Raw genomic sequence first — 22666 nt, 5'->3', positions numbered from 1 at the left:
TTTCCAAATTTAAGTGAAGCCACCCATCTTCCATAATATATGTACAGCTCCCCCGAATCACTGAAGACACCAACTTAATTTTTAACAATTTAAATTTTCAATTTTACTTCTCTGTTTATATACACTTTATTAATCTGTTAATATTTTTTAATTTCCTAAGCAGTCGCTGATCCCCGGAGTAGGCGCAACAGACACCCGGGGATCCCGGGACCACAGGTGAAGAACAGCTGGTGGAGAGTCATCAGGAACGGAATCTGACAGTCAATGAGTTAAAAAACTTTGCCCCGTACAAGCTGGCAAGAAAGGCGAATGAGATGATGGCTTTGTTAATTGGTCGCACAAGGATGCATTTTCAAATATCCTGTTTGGTTACAACACCTGCTGCAGAGATCTTTGGGTCACCAGCTCGCTCAAAGGTGTAATAGAAGAAAGATGACTGCATCTGCTGGAGAAATCACTCTACCGTCTGGTCATTGGTTTGAGTTCTCATAAATACTCTAAAGGGTCAGTATGTCTGCTGCGCAGTATGGAGTGCAACATGCATCTCACAGATTTATATTATATATATATATATATTCAAACAAAACAGTCCTCTCACGGCGCGCTCCCCAGCTGGTGCTTGCGTCAGGCATGGACCATTTCCCTGCATTTAATTTTCTTCCAAAAACAACGCGTTGGTAGTGATAATGGGTTGTTTTGGAACACATTAAAGAATTAGACGAAGTCTTTTGGAGTGCTGCGTTTTCTCAGTGGGCTACTGCTTATGCTGCAGACATCCAGTTGTGTCCTGCAAGCCACTCTCCTTGTAATGTAGCTTAGTGAGTTATAAAGTGGCACTAAGTAGCAGCATGCACCTGCAAGGCATCATTTTTCCCTCAATTTTTCAACGCTCTGAGATTGTGTAGTAATAAACACTTATTAGTAAGTACTGTATGGATGGTTGTTATTGTAATTAGCAACACAACAAGATGATGGACGGAGTGCTGAAACCTTTCAAGCACTCAGCCCCAGACACGGATCTGGGTTAAATCCATCCTTCTTTTGCTCACCAAGCCACGCTATTTTGGACCCAGCCATATGCAAATCAGGCTTGCCCCTGTTCCCCATTGGAACAGTCCAGCCCGAACTGCCAGGCCAGGTCCTTCCTAGACCAAAAACCAGCATCCGGTCTGCTAGATACACAAACCATAGGTAAGCTAAGCCTAATGTCCATTGCCCTTATTGATTTGTCACTGTAGGGCGTTTTTCCATCATGTTAGCACTTGTGATAGCTAAGCGCTCCTGGAAGCAGCATACTCGCTTCTGTGGAAGTCTCTTCTGGAGACAGTCCTCTACTTGAGGTTCTGTGGCTGAGACTCAACTCTGCCAATACCCAGCTGAGAAGTGGAGTCACCCTACCTGGACCCTTGGTGTCAGCCTGTAACCAGAGACAGTGTAATACAGGCAGCAATTCTGACTCCTTCCTTCAGGTGAGTGACAGCCGGGCAGGAAAGTAAATTGCGCTTTAGTAGAGGGCACATGTTGGGTGCTGGGCATATGCAACTAATCTTGCCAGTAAGCTGCATGTAATTGTGTTTGCTTTCCTTTAATGCTAGTTCCCAGCAGTTGACTAATGCATATAATTGCCTTTACTGAAGTGTTAAGCCACTCCTGAAATAATTCCCCATGTCAGAAGTCTTCGGACTTTATTGGTCAGAGCCCCCTAGCCAAAATGTTTTAAAGTCGGACCACCCTCCAAAACTTTATGGAAAGATTTGAGGGAGCTGGAGGAGCAGGGCTGAGCACAGGAGGTGGAGAGTATGAGAGCATTTCAGTGTTACTCTTTCATTACCTCATAATGCACACTAAATCTGACTTATTTATGAGAAAATACATTAAAAAACGGAAATAGACAAAATATAATATCCCCATGCCTCTTTCTCCCCTTCCCTGCCAAGCCTGCTCATCATGTCAATCTTGAAACGGACTCTCGGTCCCTTTCAGAAAAAAGAGCTCCCACGTGTTGCCAGGAAGGGTGCCCTCCGCACCATTGCCCTCTACTGTTAAGGAAGAGAGTAATAGTTGTGATGCAGGGGACTCTTCACACTCCTGGGCCCCAGTGCCACTGCATCTGTCTCACTAATGAGAGATAATGCCTTGGAAGCGGGCACTCTCCTCCGCCCCTTGGTAACTCACCCCATCCTCCTTTCTGCCATCTCTGAGGCCCAAGCCAACCTGTCTGCTCTGCCTCAATGTTCTCATCTCTTGGGCCATCGGTTTGATGCACAAACAATACCAACACTGCTCTTTAGGGTTAAATGGGACGGAGAAGAAGATACCAGTCTAGTTAGTCAGTGGTTACCCAGTGTCTACCCAGGAAACCTCAATTCATTTCCCAGCTTCCCCACATAACAAAATCGTGAGGTCTTAAGTCGAAACACTTTCACTACCTCTTATTGTCCTTGATCGTCACTTGAGAGCACTTTCAAGGAATTCAGTTCACGCTGGGCCCTATCCGAAAACCCATCTGGAATGTGCTTCAACAGATGAAGTGTCACTCCATCTGTTACAAGAATATTAGCCAAGGTGCAAGGGGCATATGAAAACGAATTCGCTTGGCTTATTCAGTGCATCGTCATCTGATGGCAGGGATTGGGGGGGCGTCATTAATGTATCTAAGAGTCTTTCGCTTTCAATAAATGTCAATGTAGTAATGTGATCTAATGTACTCAACACATTCAAGTATCAACGCAACGCATTTTTGGAAAGTCTTATTCACGTTTTGACACACATACTATTGTGCAATTTAAATCCCAATTAATTTGATAGCTTGTGCTTTCTCAGTGAGTTTAACTTTGGCTTGGCTGTCCCTTTTGATCTGCTGACTTGCACCTGTGTGCCACCTCTGTGCCACCTCTGTGCCACCCTAGGGGAGGCTCCAAGTTAATGTTCAGAGCAAGGAGAGAAGGGAGGGGGAGTAAACTCCATTCAGACGAAGATGTCACAGCAGATCAGGCAGTTCGTGTGTCCAGTAGCTCCTCATCATAGATACCAGGTTTCCCATACCCATGCCTGGTAAATTACTGCAGTCCAGGATTTTTCTTTGCATTGTGGGACTTATAGTCAAGGCCATTGGAATTATGCAGCAGGAGAGGGTCAAATTATGTGGCAGGTGAGTAAATTATACGGGAGAAACGGCAAAGTATGAGGCATAATGCAGCACATTTTGTAATAGTGTTGCTTCATTATTTCGTAATTTTTAAACTTGGTAACGGTGTAGGGACATTGGTTGCACCTGATAAGTACCAATTTAACACCAAGATCTAACAATAAGCTACAGAACAGTGACCAGTCCAGCTTTGCAAAGGGCCTTCCACTACGCGGCAACATGTGACGCTGCATTTTTAGTAACTTTTGAACCATTTGAGCTAGAAACAAAATATTTATTTTGTTAAAATCTGCAGATTGTGGGGCAGATGTATTTTGTGGCAAATGCGCTGTTGGAAATGGCCCTTTTGCATGGTTATCCCCAAATTATTTTCCTACTTCCTCCTATTTTTTCAGGTCTGTTTTTGCTGGTTTGTTGTCTCTGAGCACTTTACCACTGCTAATCAGTGCTAAAGTGCATATGTTCTCTGTGTAAATTATACTGTTGATAGGTTTATCCGTGATTGCCATATTTGATTTACTGGTAAATCCCTAGTAAAGTGCACGAGAGGTGCCCAGGGCTTGTAAAACAAATGCCACTATTGGGCCTGCAGCACTGGTTGTGCCACCCACATTAGTAGCCCTGTAACCATGGCTCAGACCTGCCACTGCAGTGTCTATGTGTGCAGTTTTAAATTGCCAATTCGACTTGGCAAGTTTACCCACTTGCCAGGCCTAAGCGATCCCTTTTACTACATGTCAGGCACCCTTAAGGTAGGCCATAGGTAGCCCCAGGGGCAGGGTGCAGTGTATGTTTAAGGTGGGACATATACTAGTATGTTTTATATGTCCTAACAGTGAAATACTGCCAAATTCGGTTTTCACTGTGCAAGGCCTCTCTCTCATAGGTTAACATGGGGGCTGCCTTTAAATATCCTTAAAGCGCAGATTCTGATTGATAGCAGATAAAAATGTGGAGTTTAAGGTCTCTGAACTCACAATGTAAAAATACATCTTTTATTGAAGTTAGTTTTTAAATTGTCTGAAAATGCCACTTTTAGAAAGTAGGCATTTTTTTGCTTAAACCATTCTGTGACTCTGCCTGTTTGTGGATTCCCCGTCTGGGTCAGTTTGACAGTTGGGCTGTTCACACCTCTCCTCTATACAGTGACACATAGGGAGCTGGGGTGTATCCTGCATATCCTAATGAGCCATCTGAGCTAGACGGGAGGGAGGAGTGGTCGTTCACACCTGAAAGGACTGTGGCTTCCCTCACACAATGCAGTCACTGACCCCCTGGTGTGTGTCTGGGTCCTGTCCTGGACAAGGAAGGATCCTGCATATACTTCAGACTTTGCTTTGAAGTTTGCCAACTTCAAAGGCAGAACAGGGTATAAGAAGAAGACCCAAAACCCCAGACTTTTAGAATCTTTCTGAAATCAATGTGGAACCTCTGCCAAGGAGAAGAGTTGAAGAGCTGAAGGAGGAGTACTGTCCCTTTGCTGTGTTGCTTTGCTGGACTGGCCTGCAGTTGCTGCTTCTGCCTTAAAAAAGTGCAGAGGGTGAACTTTACTGTGTGTCCTGCTTGAGAAAGTTCTCCAAGGGCTTGGAGTAGAGCTTGCCTCTTGTTGGAAGTCTCAGGGATACCAAAGACTTCAGTTTCCTCGACCTGCAGCACTGGGAACTGTGTGTTTTGTGCTGCTCAAGAGGAGAAATCACTGCGCCACTGCCAACAAAGCCGCTGGCCGCACCGTGACCTGCCGATGCCACACGGAGTCACATTGCCCCACTTTGCACCACGACCCCGTCTCACCGACAGCATCATCAGACGACTTCACTGAGCCACTGCTTGCACCGCAAACTGTGGGCCCTGCACTCCGGCATCGCCTGCTCACACCGCAGTCTGGGTCTCCCTGACGACACTACTTCTGCTGACACCGGCGCCGCAGCCTGCACCCTGGCCTGTGGAGACCGCTCGTGAGGAGCATGAAGCACCGTCCCATCCTGCACCGCAGCCCGGTCCACCGACGCCAGCGCCATCGACTCCAGTGTCTTCACCAGGCATCCCTGCCTGCACCGTGGCCTGTGGACACCGTTCGGGAGGGTCACGAAACACTGTCCCGTCTCACATCGCTGGCTTGGGCCTACCGACGCCAGCACTTCCGCAACGACGACACCGCTGCCTGCAGCATGACCTGTGGACACTGGACGTTGCACCGCCCCGCTTCACACCACAGCCTGGTCTCACCGACGCCGCTGGACACCATCACTGAGACGTTGCCTGCACCGTGACAGGTGGGCACCGCAGGTCGCATCGTCCCACTTCGCACTGCAGCCCCGACGCCATCCACACCAGCGCTCCTGACTTCATCAGCCCAGAGTTTGATCTGCAACGTGTGTGACTTCATGGGACCGACGATGTCGGTCCTGACTCTGGAACCAACACTGCGACGTCAGCAACACCGTTCTCTGGAGCTCACCGCGAGGATCACTACGCCCTATAAATCAAGGTACTGATTTTTTTTAAACTGGTGTGGTGTCCTTTTGTAGTGTTTTCACTGTGTTACTGTGTGTTATGTGCAAATGATTTAGACATTGCTTCTGAGATAAGCCTGACTGCTCGTGCCAAGCTACCAAGGGGGTGAGCAGGGGTTATATGAGCAGGTATCTCCCTTATCCTGACTAGAGTGAGGGTCCCTACTTGGACAGGGTGCAAACCGACTGCCAGCTAGAGACCCCATTTCTAACATGCACCTAAACTATCATTTTGCAAAAATCGCTGCGGTCGCACAGTCACATAATTCCAGTGGCCCTGCATATAGTCATGGTTTTATAATGATACCGAAACGTGGATAGGACCATCTAGTCATGCATGGATGCCAAATTTCACCAGCAATCTCAACCCCCACCTTTAAATTATAAACGCTTTCCAGTGCTTGGATTAAAGGAGTTGAACTAAGCCATAAACGGGCACAACTACTGCCAGCAGGACTAGGCGTACACAAGGCCCTGGTGCATTCAGACAACAAAGTCCCTGGTGCAATGATGATATCACTTGTTAACATGGTTTGCCCCTTGCAACCCCTGGCACTGCCTTTGCGACCCCTGGCCTCAGATATGAAATAATGAGTGCCTGGAACACAGGCTTGTCCTTATGGACGTCTGGGGCTCCACTTTCCTGGATTTCAGTTTTAATAAATAGTATTATTCACTATTTGGGTAATAAAAATGGAGTACACTTATGTGGGATATGACCCTATCTGGCAGCTAAGGGAAGTAAAAAAATGCTTTTAATGTATACTGTATGTATGCTTGCGGGTGAGAGTGTGTGAATGTGTGTGTAAGCATGTGTGTGAGTCAAAATAAAGGTCAAATGGAGTGGGGTGTGATGTCACTTCCGCTACTCCTGCCATTTTGGTGAACTGGCGCCCCTGAGACGGCTGTCTACATTGAATGACTTTCGCTCTTTCTGTCTCTACCTCTGGATGGGAGCACAGAAGTGCAAAGGCAAGCCTGGACATACAGACACACGTCAGGGTGATCAATCACTTTGTAGCCAGAAAATGGATGTCATATCATCCATATCGGAAGTTCTTCACTCTAGCAGGATAAAAGTAAGAAGGCTTTGATGTACCTACATATGGAGGTCAGAGTGTAAACAACTAGACCTAGGTGAAATTTAAATTAAACTGTCATAATTTGCATAATTTTGCATAACACTCGTTCAAAATTCCCGATATTAGAACACTTTGCGTAATTATGCGCTGTAAAAAACACAGAAACCACAGAACGTTCACGGTGCTCTAGTTTTAATCCATCCTCCTCCCAAAAACTGTTGCAAGGATACATTGCGCGCTAAAATATAGCACAAAATGACAGATTTGATTTTCATGTAATTTCGCATAATTACAAAAACGCAAATTACACACACCTCTACATAAAACTCTGCAACCATGGATCGGAGTGATAGCTCAGACCCTCCCCTAATGTGCAGTTCTTGGACCCTTTATCTTCATCTGCTGACCAACCCCGATGTCTCAAACAGCCTTCCCTGAATCTCCATCCTTTTTACATTTTTACAATCACTGTTTTTGCTCCATTAGTTATAACTTTGAGAATATCATTGCAGTTAATACAATTTATATTCCCATATAGACCTTTCTAACGATCATGTCAAACAGATTCTTTATGCTTGTTTTCTTTTCTCAGTTTTCTTTTGTTTTTAACTTCTTTCCCTTGCGTTATTGATTGTCTACATACATGTAGTCGCTTGAGCAATATACAAGCAAGGATGAAAATGTATGGGCTTATGCTATATTTAGGCTGGAAAGATGTTGCAAAGCTAATTTACAGCTCGCAGGAAAATTGTGACTTGATGAAAAGCAAGAGGAGACAATCACATCCATAAGGCAGCAGACACAATATAGGCATTGGCGAAACCAATAGGTTGCAGCTGTTAAATGCCAATACTTTTTCTGCAATTAACTGCGTGCACATGCATGAAGATGGATACACAAAAGGGTGGCCGGTGTGACCATCCACGTGCATTCAAACATCGTGAGCCTTGCATCATGACCCGTTTGTGCGCATACTTTGTGATGCTGGTGGCCATTTTTAATTCTGCTCATATGGGATTGGTTATTTAAAATATTAAAAAAGAAGAAAAAATATCACATGAAGTGCCGAAAAGGTTGTGAGCGTCCTGGCAGCACTTTGCAGCTTAGACGCCCTCTTAAACATATATGTAAAAGAGTCCACAAGAAGAGCGGGTGGGAAGCAGGACAGGCGACCAACATGGGGGAGCGATGGAGGGGAAGAAGAAAAAATAGTGCAAACTGGGAGATGCTCTTGTATTGAAAAAACAAAGGGGGCGGAATTAACAAGTTGTGCTGGGGAAAATCCAAATGAAGAAGCAGCCCAAAGGAGAAAAACCAAGAAAACACATGCACTCTCATGGAGCGCTTACAGAAAAATAATTGACACAGCCAGCTGCATCGTCTTGTAGGCATGCGCATTACGTATGCGTGCACCTACAACATGATGCAGCTACTTCTTTCTTTATATTTACTGATCCGAGTTGAACCAATAACTAAAAAGAAAAAAAATCATGCAAAAGGATTCTTGTTTTTTTAAAGAGGGTGGGCGGAACCAAAGAGGGTGAAGGTGGAGGGGGTGCGGAAGCAACATGTGTGTGGGCTTTTAAAACGGGTGGGACGAAGCAACACTCAGAGTGGAAACAACACTGGGGAGTGAAAGGAACACAGGGGCACGGGTGGGGGCGGAGTCAGCACAAGAATGGAATTTGGAAACAATATAGGCGCGTGGGTAGGTGGCAGAAGCAACATGGGGTACAGGTGGGATGGGTTTTTAAAGCCGGTGGGGGAAGAAAAATGAGGGCATAGAAATAACACCGGGGAGCCGAAGCAACACAGAGGGTGAGGGTGGGCGCAGAGGCATTTCAGGGACTAGGGGGCACTCAGGAATCAAGTGGGTAAAGACAGCAACAGCAGGGAGAAAGTACATGGGTGAGAAGGTAATGCGTGGAGAACCGGGGACAAGCATGTGGGACAGAAAACGCAGCACTGTTGGGGGAAAGAAGCACACAAGGGAGACAGCAAGAAAACACAGTCACTCTATTGTAGAGTGCACAAACGAAAATAAATAAAAGTGGAGCCTGAAAATGCGAGCTTTGAAAGGATGTAGTAATGCACCCATGCTAATGAATAAAAAGCAAACAAACCAGAGTCACAATGGAGCTAACCAATAACTAATGGGTTGGCTCTAAGCCCACTGTAAGAATCAATATCTTCTGCAACAGGCAGCACGTACTCTGTATTAGGCAAGACCTAAAAAGTAGTTCCTTGAGTGCAAGCACGGTCAGCAGTGGAAGGATGCCAATCAACCAATCAAAACATTGTGAGACTAAAATGCTCCTGGGTGGGAAATACAAATGAATAAGGAGGAATGCCATCGAAACAGGAGCAGGGAAGGGAGACTGACAAACAAGCTATCCACTCAAGAACAAGGGTCTGACCTAAAGCAATTGGAAACAATGCGTGTAGCCAACAGACAGCTAGAGCTGTTTGCAGCGGAGTCCTAGAAAGAGGCAACGAGGATTATGCTGGAAAAATAATGCTGGCACGTGTGGAATCAAAAAGATAAAACCGGGACGTAGCAATCAACCCCGAGGGTGGTGTAATGGAGAAGCGCTTGATAAGTGGGCCCAACACTCAGTTCTTTTCCATTTTGGTGTCGGTCTTTGTGTAGGTGTTTGTCTCTGCAGAGCTACTGTAACATGGTTGGAAAGGCCACGCTTCTGCACAAGAAGGCCAAGGGGCTAGAGAGCGCTCAAAAGTCCCCCTGAAAAGTGCAAGATATTGAGTTGTTCAATTACCTGACACTGTTTAGCTCTCCAGAGCATCTTTGGAGTATAACTCCTAAGGCCCATTCCAACATGTGCCCCCAGCTCTGCACACGCAGCCACTGTTGGCATGAAGGAGCTCATTTTAGAATCAATTGGATGCTCTGCGAAAGCCCTTCCTGAACATAGCAGGTTTCTGCACCAAGTCACAGTGAAGCCGAATACAGGCGACGATGGAAAAGTTACTTTCATGTAACAATAGATTTCAGGCTTTTGTATATTCACCTGTTGTGCTATAATCTGCCACCTAGTGCTTGGGTCTGTTAATAGTTGCTGGAAAAATAAAACTTTGATTTTGGGAGTTGTCTATCTTAGAGGGAGCCTGAGATGCACAACATATGAATCTGCTTGAACACATCAGAGGAGTGGTTCAGCGGATTTATGGCTGTGAACCATGCATCATTAATGTACGGGCATGATACCTTGGAAGCCGCCATTTATGCAAATGTATGTTTTCTTGTTCATGTTGCTCCTTTTTGATTTTTTCATTTTGGGAGACCACAATGTTTTCCTGTGTTTCAGAAGACTGGTTTTAATCTTCTTCCTCTTTTCATATTTTTCATTTTAGTATGTTTTTTCTGATTCCACATTGGACATACTTTGAGATTACACTCCAACCCTTGAAAATACCCCTGGAGGAAGGCTTGCAGTTCACCTGGTAAACTTTCCGCTCTGGAAGTCTGAGTCTCGATTTCTAATCCCATTCTTGTCTCCCATGGCACAGGCGCTACATCTCGCCCTTTCTCAATTTATAGCTCCCTGAAGCCATTTTTAACTGTAATAGATACGATAACTTTTTGCGAAGCTTCAAAATGGAAGTCAGAACGTTTTACAGGTTAACCTCGAGAAGCAAAGCATCTGCTTGTTGCAACGACCCTGCAGTAAAGAGGCAGAACCAGGGCTTTAAGTGGGCAGGTGCTATCTGGTACTCAGTACCTGCCCTTCTCCAACTTGAAAAGGAGATACCTGCAGTTCTCAGCAAGGGTGCAATACATTTAATGGGAGAGTACCAGCACTGCTCAGAAGCAGGGATAGTGAGTACGTGAAGCTTGAAGGCCCAACAGTTTTTTATATTCGTAAAATGATTTGCTCACACAAAGATTTTCAGGGAAGTAATTTACCCCCAGGGGTGTCCAGGAGGAAACGTTCAAGGGCAGGAATGTCCTGTAATTCTGTGCACACTCAGAGACCTGCGCATGTGTGGGTATTCACAATCACAAACTTCCGTCCTATCCTATGCCACCCTGGTATGTGTCATAGATTTACTCTTGTCAAGGCCAGGAGTGAGTGCCGTTCCACGGTGAGAAAGAGGAGGGAACACCATCAAACTGGAGGGCCAACTCTTTCTCAACAGAGGAGAAATATTTTCCCAGTGGCAGAAAAAAGAACCAAGCATTGGCAAAACTAATAGGTCTTGCATATACAAGAGCTAATGGCTTTACTAATATGTGATAGCTATGTTGTACACCGGCATGGCTCAAAGTTAGTGGGGTAAAGTAAGGTGGCGTGAAGTGGAGTGTCATAAACTGGAGTAGAGTTGTGTGTTATGGCGTGGGGTAGGATAGAGTTGAGTGGCGTGGAGTGAAGTAAATGTAAAAATGTAAATTAGCACTTGTATAGCGCACTACTCACCCGTTAGGGTCTCAAGGCGCTGTACTCATACCACTATGGAACCCCTCCTGGCTTTTCCCTGTGAGGCGCCCACTCCTGAGCACCCCCAGGGTGAAGCCAGGTATCCAAGCGCTGTTGGGGCCGTTGTGGAGATTAAGCAAGCTATTGCCCAGAGTTGCAGAGTGGGACCCATGAATTAGATTAGGCACTGAGGCAAGAATTATCTGGTCAAGGGGAATTGAGCCCAAGACCTGCCGAAGCGGGACTTGAACCCTGGTCTTGAGCCAGATCTCTGCCTCAGGGTCTGCCGCTCTAACCATTGAGCCACACTTCTGAAGTGGAGTGTCATGGAGTGACGTGGATGTTGTGGAGTGATTAGAGTGTTGTGGAGTGAAAGGGCTTAGAGTGGAGTAGAGTTGAGTGGAGTGGCACAGAGCGTCATGGAGTGGTATAGTGCGGAGTGTAGTGGCATAGAGGGTGCTGCGAAGAATAGAGTAGAGTGTTGTAGAGTGGAGTAGCGTGGAGTGAGTGGCATAGACTTTTGAGGAGTAGGGTGGTGTAGAGTGCAGTGGTGCATAATAGAGTGAAGTAACATTGAGTTGAGTAGTGTGTCATAGAACGGAATAGAGTAAAGTGGCATGGAGTGACATAGAGAGAGTTGCGTAGAGCGTCATAGAGTGGAGCAGTGTTATAGAGTGCCAGAGAGGAACAGATTGTTATAGAGTGGAGTGGCAAAGAAGGTGTTGCAGAAAGTGTCATAGAGAGGAGTGGTACAGAGGTTTGAGGAGCAGTGGTGCATAATAGGGTGAAGTGACAGAGACTGGAGTAGTGTGTCACAGAACAGAATGGAGTAGGGGCATAGAGGGAGTTGCATAGAGCTTCAAAGAGTGGAGCAGTGTTAAAGAGTGCCAGAGTGGAACAGAGTATTATAGAGTGGAGTGGCGTAGAGTGAAGTAGAGAGTCATTGAGTGGAGTAGAGTTTAATGGAGAAGAGCATCATAGAGTATCATACAGTGTAATGTTGTAGAGTGGCCTAGAGTACACTGGCATAGAGGTCAGTGACACAGCGTAGAGTGCTTTAGAGTAATGGAGAGTAGAATGCAGTGCTGTAGATTGCAGTGGTGTAGAGTAGATTGTTTCAGGTAGAGTGAAGTGGCATAGAGGAGAGTGGCTCAAAGTAGAGTGGTCCAAGGTAGAGTGGAGTGGTGCAGTGTAGAGTGCAGAGTTGTAGAGCAGAGTGGCATAGAGTGCAGTGGTGTAAAGTAGAGAGATATTGAGTGCAGTGGTGTGGAGTGGAGTGGTGCAGAATGGATTATAGTGGCATGGAGTGATGCAGAGTGTAGTGGCGTGGAGTGCATTGGCATACAGTAGGATAGAGCAGAGATGAGTGGCGCAGATTAGAGTGCAGCAGTGTAGAATGCAGCAGCATAGATTGCAGTGGCAGAGAATGCAGAACAGACCCTCATAGAGTGCAGTGGTGTTAGGTAGAGCGGCATAGAGTGCATTGGTGTGGAGTGTATATGGCATAGAGTGGGGCAGAATAGAGTGGCGCAGAGTGCAGTGACGTACAGTACAATGGCACAGAGTGCAGTGACTTAAAGTGTGGCACAGTAGAGAATAGCTGCGTAGAGCGCAGCGTTGCAGAGTAGCTTGGCGTAGAGTGCAGTGGCATCAAGTGCATTGGTTTTGAGGAAAGTGGTGTAGAGTGCATTGATGTAGAGTGCAGAGAAGAATAGTAAAGTGCAGAAGCTCAAAGTAGAGTGGAGTGGTACAGAGCAGAGTGGAGTGGCGCTGAGTATAGTGGTACAGCGTAGATTGTTTCTGAACAGAGTAAAGTTGTGCATGGTAGAGTACAGTGGTGTAGCGTACAGTTGTGTATACTGCAGAGTAGGTTAGAGTGGAGTAGGGAGGAGTGGTACAGAGCAGAGTGCAGTGACGCAATGTGAAGTGGCTTGGAGTGGAGTGGCATAGTGTGGAGTGGTGCGGGGTGGAATGTGCATGGTGTAGTAGTTCACTGCCATTACAGACAACATATCTTTGGTTGAAATGACCATTACATTTACACAGACATACAGTTTTACTGATCAAAGTATACAGCACACAAAGGGTAACGCGTGACAATGTCATCACCTAGTGTTTTGATTTGTTTTGATTGTATTTGTTTCCATCACATTTCAGAATTAGCACACAATATGCTTCATGTGTGCTTTTATAATTCTGATATGTTCTGAAATATCCTCAGAGGCATTTAAATTAGGTTGTGTGCTAGGGAAAAAATAACATCATATAGCCTTCCTCAAGCACTCTTTATGCAGGGATCGCAGCTCACCTCCTCCGATGACTACCGACCGTACAGACCGTGCAGCCAGACTCCTGGATCACCCTAGACAAACCCACATCACCCTCTACTTCAAAGAACGCCACTGGCTCTTCATACAGAAAAGATGCCAGTTCAAGCTCCTGACGAACACATACAAGGTTCTAAACAACTACGGACCAATTGGCTTGGTCATCTGCTTTTGGAGTTGCTGTGCAGCATCATCAAAAAAGAAAGGAAGGAAAGGATTATGGCAGTCAGATCATTCTAATGGCTCGCACCATTTGCTTTAGCTTTTTATTTACCATTATTAGGCACGTATCTGCTCTTAAGATTTAACGCTGTTAAAAACTCAACCATATTTTGTGATGGATGCAGCACTGTGCAGGCAGGAGAGCTGCAGCAACCGATGCACTCGCTGGAGGGTCACCCTGCGGCTGTGATATTAATAGTGCATGTTGTAATGTCCTGCTAACACCTGGTTCAGTCAATTTGCTGCACTCACTGTCTAGTAAATGTCACTGCATTAAATGGGCTGGTACTGCCAGTTCATCCCTTCTGGGACAAGCATTCGGTTCATTCCAACAAGGATGTCATTGGCAATTCTATATCAGCTCCCAGTGGGAAGGATCATGCTTTTCTCTTTTTGTTTTCTACTGACAGCAACACCTTACAATTAAACTACATTTCCCAGAAGCACAGGGAAAGAAGGGCAGTTCAGATAACAAAACCACCTTACTTGTCCTAGCCAATCACTTTTCTTCTGGTATTGCAAGCCATTTCTCCCTTCAGCACCAGCAGTTCTCTATCTTTGCTCCTAGTAGCAGCCAGATAAGAACCATTCTTGGACTCTCTTAAAATTCATCCCATTACATGCCTCGGTGCAGTGACCTAGAAAAAGATAAGAGTTCTCTTCCACCTTGACAAACAATTCTTACCCCAAACAGGCTACAGGCCTTCTTGCAGTTTGAATGCTCTTCTAACCCAACAGCCCCCCATTGTGTAGAGTGCTACCCCACCGTTGTAGCTTTCAGCATCTCATCAAGGGTATGAAACACTATGTATATTCAACTACTATACGTCAACTTTTCTAGCATTCGCTACAAGAATTTTCAATTCTATTAAGGACATGGAGGAGAGGATAATGCTTCTCTCGCCATGCTTTATTTTCTCTTATATAAACACTACAGTTCCCAGTAAAATCATCATAGTCACATGACCAACTTAGATTATCTGCATATAAAATCAGTCGACATCAAAATACTTCCACTTTCTTTGCACAACTAGACGCAGTTAACACACTGCATCTGTAACGGCATCCATAACTAGAACAAAGAACCTCAGTCCCACGGAAACAACTTCGGGCAATCCCCAGGACACATCATATGGAACCAAAAATGGTAAATAGGACATACAGCTGACGTCCCCACTGAAACGGGATCTCCGACCAAGACGAAGTCCGAACAAGAGACCTTGAGCCGCTGGGCCTGACTCTGAAGAGGCTCGGTCTGCAAGTTTGGGATCTAATTTCATTAATATGCACCGGCGGCGTTTGTTAGATACAGAACAATTGGTATTACCCAATTGGCATATGGTCCGTTGGGCCCAGCATCCAGGACTGCTGCATTTATAGGTACATGTGACTCTTTGGAGCATCTCTAGTATCTTTCTAAGCGGGCCTGTCATATCTAAGAGTTTATCCTGGCATGATGTCCATGCCCAATCCAGGCCCTTCTTCAGAGATTTTTTATACTTCTTGAGGACTGTCACCTTGGTGGGGACCACCTCAGGAGTGTCCGCTACCTTGTCCGGCAACTCGAGTCTTGGACATTCAGAAAGGAGAGGAGCCTATACCTCCTTGTTGAAATCTTGTCACCTGTGAGCCATGGCATAGTCTACTACGTCTGGAGGGGGGACCCACGTAGTAGATCTGGGATGCCAATGTCACCAGGCTCAAAGGTCAGGACTTTGGGCTGCTTGCTAGTGGTTTTGTGGTGATATTTAGCTTTGCGCTTGCGTGGGCCCTGGATGTGTTCCTGAGAAGAACTCCAAGAGGATACCGAATTGGAGTCATCTGATATGGTGTCTGCACGAGAGCCAGATGGGATAATGTAGGTATGCTCACTTGCCAAGGCGGCGGGCGGTCATTTAAATACCTCTGAATGGGGCTCCTTACTTTGTTTGCCCTTGGGTTTGGCATCACTTTCGTCAATCATACCTGATGTGGGGGCAATACCTGCTGCTGGGCGAAGCCATAGAGTTGTTGCCTCATAGGAGCCATAGCCTTTACAAGGGCTTTATTAACCGCTTGGCGTACACCTGCATCTGGGGCGTGGACTAAATTCTGCTCAAAGGATCTGGACTGTCGTTCCTCAATATAGTAACCATCCTCACCTTCTTGGTATTCGTCAAACATTATGCAACTTCAAAGAAGTACTTAGGAGAAACTGAAACAAATGGCCCAGCAGGGACCAATAAGAGTGTATTAGGGCCCCAGGAGAGGTATCAAGGGGGAGCAAGTGGCCACTAAAGCAGTGAATTACGCCCCAGCACAGGTCAATACAAATGTCTTTAGAAAGTGGAGGGAGGACCTGTGGAAAAATGCTCTGATATAATTGTACTACCATGGGTAACTCAGTCAAACCAGGTTGTCAACGGGAGCAATATTGCCTAAGGGACACTTAAGTGTGCTTTCAGCGCGCTTCTTCAGAGTGTAAAGACCAGTGAAGTAAAGGTAGTTGACACTTGCATGCATGCTGCGTCTCAATGGTGGCAATATAAAGAGGACTGTGCAGCCGAAGGCCACATAGTCCTCGCTCCCCGATACTCCTGGACCACCAAATAAACTAAGGCCACATGTCGCTTCGCTTGGAGGGTGTCAACCGCTCCAACAATACTTTTACCGCAATCGGGGCTAAAAAGTAATTACACACTAAAAATTAGCCCTATCGGGTCAGCCGCTAGATGTACCTAGCGCAACTGTCCGAAGTTAGCGCACCGACACATGTGCACAGATATGCATTAAATATATCAGAATATCAGTATTACAGGAGTCATTATTGTAAAACACATGAAAAAGAGGTGTACCTAACTGGCTGTCGAGCAGCAAAGAAAGAGGCAGTGTTTTGATGTCAGCAGGTTTTATAGGGAGATACTCTATGGTTGGTCATGTGACTATGATGGTTTTACTGGGAAGTGTAGTGTTTAAATACTTTCACTTTATTGGCTGCTGAGAAAATAAAGCATGGAAGGAGAAGCATAATCCTAGCCTCCAGTCCTCCTGACATAGAATTCAGTCTCTCTGCAGCAGATGCTCTGCAGGATCACACGCTCTTGTTTGCTTGTTAGAACCATTTCATATCCTGCTTATTAGAAGGTGAGCTCCTGCATGGGACCCCCAATGGCTGCCTCCTCATAGAAAGGAGCATTTGCAGTGCCTAAATGAGAGAGGGTGGTCTGTGGTTGACTGTGCCAGTCTTCGCTCCAGCTTAGTGTCGCCAGACCAGAGCCACCATTTTGTGTGAGTTCAATAGTGAGGCAGCAAGCACACACAGCAATAGAAAGGACCAACAAGCAGACCTAGATAGGGCCGGGGAGGTGGGGGAGTGGAGAGGTTACAACTAAAGGTATGTGCAATGAAGTACAGGAGAGGCCACCAGCTTACCCCTTTGAGGAAAGGGACATTACTACAGAGGTTTTATCACTGTAGTGGGCATGGGCCAACCAGGGACATCCCACCGATAAACCAGGGTCAGGTGGCTTGTATTCACAATGGATTCTCAAGGTGTAATGACCAATATTAGAGTGGTGCACCATGAACCTTTTAAGGTATATACAGAGAAGAACATGACAAGCTCAGCTTCAGAGAATCTGACTGGAAAGTGGAGAGTATTCCTCAGACAGCGATGAAGGACTATACTGAGCATGAATATGCAGAGACTGATAATCTGATCCTGCCTTAAGGTCATGGTTCCAGGAAGCATAACTGTTTGACAGGCGGATGCAGGTGCTGTCAAACAAATGAAGAAATCTGGTGAGTGGTGACTGGATTTTGCAGCTCCTTGCCCCGTCACGCCCACAGTTCTGTCCTCTACTCTTAAATTTTCGACCGTGGAAAATTCACCTCACTGACAGATTTTCCAACAGTCAAGAAATGTCCCTAATACTATTTGTGTGCGTCCGGATGTGGTGTTTACTTTCACAAATTCATCTTTTTGTTTCAGTGTCAGTATGGAAGGAGTGGTGTAGGCTAGATTTCTCTGATGTCAGGGTCACATGGGTTTTACTGTTTGTGACAAACAAAGTATAATGATGTTTGGAATGTGCAGGTTATTTGCTCCCCTCCGATTGAATTTTTTGTTTACTTGCCTACTTGCGGAACAGAAATACTTCAGAATTCCATCTTTATTTATTCTTCTTTTTTTTTTAGTTTACAAAACTCGTATAGGCTTCAACAACCATCTGGCCCTATAAATATCTAAATAAAACCTATAGTTGAAGAAAAATCCCTCCAAAAACAAAACAACAGTCTCCTGCCTTAAAGTCAACATGGGGTGAAGATATGCAAAAAGCAAGAACCAAAATGGCGCGCTCCTCTTTCTCTGCGTTACTCTGGGTGTTGTTGCTTGGCTCTCTTTGAGCACCGCTTGAACGGTTGAGCTCCATGATTGCTGCAAGGCCTTAAATGGCCATAAGGCGGCTGTGAGTGCTCTTTTAGCTTGAGAAGGAATGGATCAACAACCATCTTCTACAACCCTCTTCATCGCTGTAACCCAAGGGTCTGCGTCTTGTGTAGTCCCAACATCACACTCCTCCTCACACCAAAGCTCCTCCTCAGGTCGCGGAAGTACTCGAGATGGTGAGCAGCAGCGTATGCAACAGAGCAGCGAAGATCAGAGTCTGTTTGAACGTAAATAAGAGCTGGTGCAGAGTGGCCTTGGTGCAGAAAGAAGACCCGCTCAGTGATACAAAAACAGAAGCAGAAGTTTGCTTTCTACTATTCTTGTGAACATTTGTAGTGGATCGCTCAATGTTCTGTGCTCAAACCCCACAGAACAGAGTGTCAGGGATAAGTAAAAGAAATACGGGGTACCATGTGAACTACACTGAAATAAAAAATATATATTCAACCCATCACAAAAGGCCTGACCGGGACGGCCATATAAAATTGTTTAAACAGTCAAGGGGAAAAGGAAAAAAAAACACAACTAGTCTGCCTGTGGACAGCAGAGCTACCTGGAAATGTGTTCATGGGTAATACTGCATAAATAAAGATCTTAAGACCCGGCATTACATTCTCTTCAGCCCTTGGCACCATCATGGACTCTTACTTTAGACCCTTGAGACCCTCTGGGTGAGTAATTTGCTCTAGAAATGATTGATTGAACTTTACCTTCAATTTCTTTCCCAGTGGTAAAACATGGCTTAACTCTTGCATTTTTCTATTGACACGTGTTTTATTAAGTGCCAACATGTCACCCTCCGCCCACTTTGCAGCAGTGATGTTGCCAGTTTAAGCTGGTAAACTGATAAGGTTGGAACATTTATTGCGGTGTCTCAGGTATGCACCTGTTCCTTTGGAGTCACTGGCATCGATAATCGATCAGAGAAAAAACTGTTGACACCTGATACTCTTAAAATGAGGTGCAGCATTCACACAAGGCACACATATAGATATTATCACAATTTCTGATGAGGATCTTCTCCCCGTTATATCCGAAAGTGAGAATTTCGGAGGGTCAAATCCCTTTCTCAAACATTGTTCTTCTTCCTTTATGAGCAGGGTCAAAGACTGCACCAAAAACTCTAAATAAGACAAAAAAATGGGAAAAAGTGAACATTCCTTCCTGTCTCCTCTTACACTGTCCTTGTTACCCTTCCACCTGTCAGTAGAAGGTGCCTTATCTGCATAACAGCAGAGAGCAGTGCGCTGGGACAGGAAAACAAGCCCTGATCTACTCGAGGCCAGCCACCACCTCCAAAACCCTGTTGTGTGGACCACAGTGTGTCAACCTGGGAGTAAACATGTTTGTCCTTCCTTCATAAACCGTTCAATGGTTGTGCTAGTAACTTAGTCAAGAACCCTCTAGGTCTTTTGATTTTCATATTATAGAAGTGTGGCATATATTTTTAAACCTGCTCCAGCCTGTTGAAATGTGGACTAAAAGGAACAACACACAAGGCAGGTTATACCTATAAAAGAAGAGATGGCATGACTGCAGTTGTGTCAAGGTGGAAGCTATCCCATCAGAAAAGTCTGGGACTGTTGTCTGGTATGTCACTACCCCTCAGCCTGGGCCTCTTACTTACAATCCTCCATGGATCGTGGTTTTATACACTCACAACATCCACCGTACGAACCTCATCCCCAGTTGACCCGCGGAATATCTCGCTCTATGGAATGCCATCTCTGCCCTCCAGCTGCACGTCACCAAATTTGTGCAACTAGGTGACCCGCTGCTTTCACTAACCAACACTCAGCACAAAGCTGCAACAAATAACATCCATGAGTCTAATCAACCAAAGACTAACTAAAATCGAGGCCCTGATTTAAGAAAAATGGTGCCCCACTTTTCTTGGCCCCTTAGCGCCCCCCTAAAGCCACCATGTGTGCGCCGTATCTAAGATACGGCACACCATGGCGGTAGTTAGGGGAACTAAAGTCTACATTTTTTACGCTTGTTTCGGAGCTTTGAAGGATTAGCGTCAGAAATGTTTACACTAATCCTGCAAAGCCCATTGAGACCCACAGTAAATAATGGTGCGCCTCCTTTTAACGCCTGCTTCAAGCAGGCGTTAAAAATGCAGATAAAAATGACGCAAAGCAAACTCTTAGATTTCTTTGTGCCATTTTTCGGCCCCTCTAACAGGGGAACGCTCCCTTTGCATATATTATGCCTTGCACAGGTATAATGTAGCGCAAAGGGTTACAAAGTGGCCCAATGCATGCATTGCGTCACTTTGCATATTTGACGCAGCGATTTTGGCCTCGTTGGGCCACATTAGCGTAAAAAGAAAATGACGCTAATGTGGCGCAAGGGAATCTTAAATCTGCCCCTGAGTGTTTTGTCATACAGGCTGCAAGCTTGCCTGGTATCCAGCTATGAAAGAACTTGGCCACACATTTGTTTTTATTTCATAGGAGAAATCTGCACATTTAGTGCGGGCAATAATATGGAACAACGATGCCACCATGCATCTGCACTGGCTTTTAATTCCCAAGCCAACCAGTGGACACCCTTCTCAAATCCCCACCCTGTTTCTCATCCAGTCCATGAAGGCTTGCCCCAGCTGTTATGTACTTTGGTTGGTGTGGGAAAGGAAGGCAGGGACAGAATCCTTGAAGAGTTTGATCCGAGGCGATGAGTCCAGACAGTCAGTCAGGGGATCCTTTGGAAGGTCATCTTCTTCACCACATTTCTAAGGGCCTGATTTAGAGTTTGGCAGATGGGGTTCCTCTGTCACAAACGTGACGGATATCCCATCCACCGTATTACGAATCCATTATATCCAATGGAAATTGTAATACGTCGGATGGAATATCCGTAACATTTGTGACGGACTAACCCATCCACCAAACTCTATATTAGGCCCTAAGGCCCTCATTATGACCCTGGCGGTGTTGCACCGCCAGGGCCAACGGGGGCCGGAGCACCGCCGACAGGCCGGCGGTGCTCCCTTGGGCATTCTGACCGCGGCGCTTTGGCCGCCGTCAGAAATGGAAAACCGGCGGTCTCCCGCCGGTTTTCCGTTGCCCATTTGAATCCCCCATGGCGGCGCAGCTCGCTGCGCCGCCATGGGGGATTCTGACACCCCCTACCGCCATCCTGTTCCTGGCGGTTCGCCCGCCAGGAACAGGATGGCGGTAGGGGGTGTCGCGGGGCCCCTGGGGGCCCCTGCAGTGCCCATGCCAATGGCATGGGCACTGCAGGGGCCCCCGTAAGAGGGCCCCGCTAGTATTTCACTGTCTGCATAGCAGACAGTGAAATACGCGACGGGTGCAGTAGCACCCGTCGCACCTTCCCACTCCGCCGGCTAGATTACGAGCCGGCTTCATGGTGGGAAGGTCGTTTTCCCCTGGGCTGGCGGGCGGCCTTTCGGCAGCCGCCCGTCAGCCCAGGGGAAAAGTCAAAATACCCGCCGCGGTCTTGCGACCGCGGTACGGTATTTTGACGGCGGGACTTTGGCGGGCGGCCTCCGCCGCCTGCCAAGGTCCGAATGAGGGCCTATGTCTTTAAGGACACAGCATTCATTCAGTGGTTGGATTTGCTCCTGGCAAATCTTTTTCCTTTTCTTGGCATTCCCTTAGAAAACAGTCAGACCTATTTCCAATGTCATTGATGTGATAACGTTCTTCAAAGCTGCGTAGATAAATTCTTTATTTGCTTAGTATCTCTTATCAGAATTCCATTCTTCGTTCCAACTCCAAGAATAGTTCACTATCCTGATTTATTAATGGTTTTGCCAGTTACTTCCCACACTTGTTAAGGTAGTGGGATTGTTTTTGTACACTTTTTATTCATTTTATAATGCTGCACTACAGCATGTTTTTCTCAGAGCTGTGCATGCATGTCTGGCATCCATTCAGATTGTTTAAACCAGTGGTTCTTAACTTGTGGTCCCTTGGGGGTCTACAACACCCACTCAGAGGGTCGGTAACAGAGTAATAAAGTGTGTATCAACAAGCAAAATGTAAAACTGAAACTTTTAAAACGTCTGTAAATGTGAAGGAATTTGAAATTAAAGGCAAAAAAGTAAGTTGATATGATCAGATTAATTCATCAGAACAGTGCAAGTGCATCAAAAAGAAGATCTTATGGATGATGAGTGGCCACAGTTGAATTTAGAAATGTCCCAGCCTTCCCATTAAAATTAAACATTAGATTTGTTTTCTATATTTGTAAATTAAATAAATATTTCACAATTTGTGGTTTGATGAATGCTTCACTTCCTATTTTTTTTGCATTTTTTTGCAGAACAAATCAACGAAATTGGTTAGGGTGGAGGAGTCCCTGGATTCCACTAATGACTCAGTGGGGCTCCCCGGATTCCAATAATGATTCAATGAGGGTCCCTGTATTGCAGTAATGATTGAGTTGGGGGCCGGAGAAATCAAAAGGTTGAGAAACACTGCTTTAAATCATATTACACTAGCAATACTTTTACTTTCTTCGCTTGACAGTGCCCACAAG

General features: G+C 45.8%; 1 protein-coding gene and 1 long non-coding RNA gene across 5 annotated transcripts in view; one reads left to right on the top strand and one right to left on the bottom strand.

The window, feature by feature from the left end:
- LOC138260989 (uncharacterized) overlaps positions 1 to 724 on the top strand; it is a 75200-nt gene extending 74476 nt beyond the window's left edge. The window contains exon 3 of the long non-coding RNA XR_011199037.1: positions 161 to 724. This is a non-coding gene — a long non-coding RNA (uncharacterized lncRNA). The remainder of the gene's footprint in view (positions 1 to 160) is intronic.
- Positions 1 to 22666, bottom strand: part of SLC38A5 (solute carrier family 38 member 5) — a 372114-nt gene that overhangs the window by 279061 nt on the left and 70387 nt on the right. The gene's annotated exons all lie outside the window — the stretch shown is intronic.

This window comes from Pleurodeles waltl, chromosome 10 (assembly GCF_031143425.1).
Source record: "Pleurodeles waltl isolate 20211129_DDA chromosome 10, aPleWal1.hap1.20221129, whole genome shotgun sequence".
Taxonomy (NCBI): Eukaryota; Metazoa; Chordata; class Amphibia; order Caudata; family Salamandridae; genus Pleurodeles; species Pleurodeles waltl.
The sequence above is the reverse complement of the archived record's forward strand: the minus strand, read 5'-3'. Positions and strand labels throughout refer to the sequence as shown.